The sequence below is a fragment of the Miniopterus schreibersii genome (genome assembly GCF_964146895.1).
Source record: "Miniopterus schreibersii genome assembly, chromosome: 2".
In the NCBI taxonomy this organism is placed as follows: Eukaryota; Metazoa; Chordata; class Mammalia; order Chiroptera; family Miniopteridae; genus Miniopterus; species Miniopterus schreibersii.
The window spans coordinates 116926239-116930151 of NC_138102.1; the positions used below are offsets into that span (position 1 = coordinate 116926239).

The 3913-nt window shown below is 34.9% G+C and overlaps 1 pseudogene across 1 annotated transcript; it reads left to right on the forward strand.

Annotated features, from left to right (window-relative positions):
- The first annotated feature begins 2288 nt into the window (after nt 1–2288).
- On the forward strand, nt 2289–2747 carry LOC308552512 (ubiquitin-conjugating enzyme E2 D3 pseudogene; annotated as a pseudogene). The gene has a single exon. The product of its transcript is annotated as a ubiquitin-conjugating enzyme E2 D3 pseudogene (transcript).
- The last annotated feature ends 1166 nt before the right edge of the window (nt 2748–3913 follow it).

Here is a 3913-nt window from a genome sequence, read left to right on the forward strand (position 1 = left end):
TATCAAGTACATCCCTTGATGTTTCTTTTTCTCATTCTTCACATTCAGTTTGTCAGTAAATCCTGTTGAGTCTATCTCTGAAAATCATCTAGAGTGTGACCAAGCCACCTTTATCTCCTACCAGCGCTATTTCAGTCATACCTAACTCCTTTCTCTGTTTCTACTCTCTCTCTCTCCTATCTCTTTCAATGCAGCAACTGGGTTATGCAAAATAATAAATTTGATCCAGTCATTTCTGTGCTCAAAACCCTCCAATATGTCCCTATTTTACTCCATTGGCTAATGAGGAACTTATAATCATGGCCCCAGATAATTCTCTGAATTTAGTTCCTCTGATTTCCTCCCTCCCATGTAATTTCTCCAGCCACATTATCCATAGGATTTTCTGGTTCACAACAAAGATACTTCAGTTCTGGGTTTCTTCCACCATGCTATTTTTCCTCTTTTTCCTTACCTTTTTAAGGCCTGGATGCTTTGCTTTTTCTAATTGCATATGAAAATTTCACTTATCTTTCAAGATCCAATTCAAATGTCAACTCAAATGTCTTCTTTTCTTCAGGTGTTCCCTGATGAGTCTATTAAAAATAACTAACTCTTCAAAACAAGCTTTAGTAAGCCTCATATCCTGCTTTGTATGTGTGTCGTAACAGATTTTTATCTAACATAAATTTACAGTGCAAGAATTTTTGTGAGTTTTAAATGATGATCGTCACACAGGGGTGCTCAATAAATATTTGTTAATTAAATAAATATTATAGGCTTTTGGTACATTTGCCTGTTTCTATCTCTAGCCATCTGTGATGCTCTAGGCTATATTCTCCATGTAAAATGAACTTTTGTCTTTTGTTTCAGGGAGTGCCTCAGTGATTAGATCAGTGCCTAACTCATAGTAAGACTTTATCAATACACGCCATGAATGAAAACATTAAAAAAAAAGGTCAGGCGTTTAAGCCCCCAAAATAATTTACATTGTTATGTAAATTAAAACTGACTTCAGTTCAGATAATTAGCTATAACTGAGTTCAATTTATATTTTTACATCATTTTCTAAAGCAGACCTCTCAATTTCTTTATACAACCTATAGCTCAGTAAAACCAGATCAAATATTATCCCTTAGTATAATAAGAAACTGCATCTGTTTTGCATGTGGTTGCTTCTGGCCTGGATACTTTGCTTTTTCTAATTGCATGTGAAAATTTCACTTACCTTTCAAGACCCAATTCAAATGCCAACTCTTTTTTGGAAACCTTTCCAGATCGCCCCATTCAGAATTAATTATTCTCTTTTCTGGTATTTTACAATTTATTTATGCATTTATTAAACAATTATTTATTGAATTTTCTAGGAGGCATGCTAGGTACTATGGAGAAAGGAATCTAGATGAATATTTTACTGTGAATACCCCAGAGTAGATTTTCTAGAGCAGTCGAGAAATTGCATATTGTTATTAATTATCATTTTATATATGTACTACCACTATGTTTCTATGAACAGGTTTCATGGATTATCCTATTTGTGGTTGTTGTGGTTTGGAATACTATGCTTCCTATATAACCAACTGAGAAACAATTTGTTGAAATTAAGTTAAAATATCCATTCATTTCTGAGCCATTTCTACATGTAATTTTTTCTCTGTATTTCATGGAGCTGCATGCTAAAACTTCCAGACTTTCTCTGTTTTGTACATTATTCTCTTTTATAAACAGTATCTGATCTCTCTACACTCAAATAAAATGAAACACAATTTCGGCCAATTATAACTCAAGCTTTATCTCTGCTTTCTTCATTTGAAGACTTCTACTATGATTATTTTTATATAAATTATATGCCTATAGATTTAATGAGATTCCGTATAATATTCTTGGTATAGAAAAGAGAAAGTATGATTTTCTTAAACGTGGTTAAACATTTTGAAATTTATGAAAAATATAATTAATTTATTAATTTTATATAATATGTAAACCAAAAAAGTATTTTTTAACTTTGGCTTTTTAATCTTTTTAAATTAGAAAATTAATAACTACAGATTTAAAAATGTCTTTTTGAGCTCCTGGTTCTCAAGGCTTCTCTGAGTCCAAGGGTTTCCACAGCCCTCCTGCCCTTGCCCCAGCCCAGGACCCCCCTCTGTCCCCTCCCTCCCCTCACTAAAGATCTGTTTAGTGAGAAGGCTCCTGTGTCTGGCAGAGCCAGCGTGACAGGAAGAGACAATCTTTCCCTGCCACGGGATAATCAGACCTTTGAACACACGCTGAGATTGTGAGGAGGCGCCGGACAAAAAGCACAGACTATGCCCCTGAAACGGATTAATGAGTTTAGAAATTTGGCCCATGACCCTCCAGCACAATGTTCTGCAGGTCCAGTTGGGAATGATGTGCTTCATTGGCAAGTCACAATTATGGGACCTAATGACAGCCCAAATCAAGGCTGTGCGTTCTTTTTGACAACAAATTTTCCTACAGACTACCCCTTCAAACCACCCAAGGCTGCATTTACAAGAGTTTATCATCCAAATATTAACAGTAGTGGCAGCATTTGTCTTGATATTCTAAGATCACAGTGGTCTCCTGCATCAACTATTTCTAAAGTTCCTTTATCCATTTGTTCACTGCTATGTGATCCAAACCCAGATGATCCCCTAGTGCCAGGGATTGTACAGATCTATAAACCAGGCAGAGATAAGTACAACGGAATATCTCGGCAATGGACTCAAAGTATGCCATGTGATGCTACCTTAAAGTCAGAGTAACTTGCATTATAACTGAAATAAGCTTTAAATTACTGTTCCTCTTTTGGTTTTCTTATCCAGCTGCTCCCCTATCAGACTTCATTTTTTAATTTTATTTTTTGTTTACCTTCCTCCATTCATTCACATGCTCATCTAAGAAGAGGTAAGTTCTTCCAGCTTTGGACAATAACTGCTTTTAGAAACTGTAAAATATCCCGGCCAGGCGTGGCTCAGAGGTTGAGCATCGGCCTAGGATCCAGGCGATCGGGGTTCGATTCCCGGTCAGGGCACATGCCCGGGTTGCGGGCTCGATCAATGACTCTCTCATCATTGATGTTTCTATCTCTCTCTTTTCCTCTCTCTGAAATCCATAAAGATATATTTAAAAACGACAACAAAAAAAAAAAACTGTAAAATAGTTACAAGAGAATAGTTGCTCATGATTCAGAATTTTTTTTAAAAAAATAGAGCATGTGTATTATGTAGCCAATGTCTTTACTCTAATTTGGTTATGAGACTAAAATCATTCCTCTCTGCTCTAACATGCTGAAGAAATCATCTGAGGGGGCAGGAGATGGATGCTCAGTTGTCACATCAAAGGAAACAATATTATTCTAGCAGCATCCATTCTTGTTTAAGCCTTCCCCTGTTAGAGATCTAAGATTATATGATATACTTTATGTTTATAGCTGATGTGGCTGGAGAATTGGTATTGAATTTATAGCATCAGCTGAACAGAGAATGTGATGTATTTTATGCATGTCAGTAAAGGAATGATCTGTTTTTGTTCTACAGAGAATGGAAATTGGAAGTCATACACCCTTTGTATTCCAAAATAGGGTCTCAACGTTTTGTGATTTTCATTTAAATTGTTAGGAGGCTTGGAACCATTAGTTAATCTATCTTCCAATACACTGTTTAATATAGCACTGAATAAATGATGCAAGTTGTCAATGGATGAGTGATCAACTAAGACCTTTGCTAGTAATTGATTTATTTTTCCTCAATAAAGCTGCATAAACCAAAATAATAATAATAATAATAATAATAATAATAATGTCTTTCTGAGACTGCTAAAATACATATTATTTTTATTAGTATATTTTAACTTTATATATTAAACTTTCATATAGTCATAATAAACAGTTGAAGATTTAAAATGAAACGGCCTAACACTGAATTCTTCA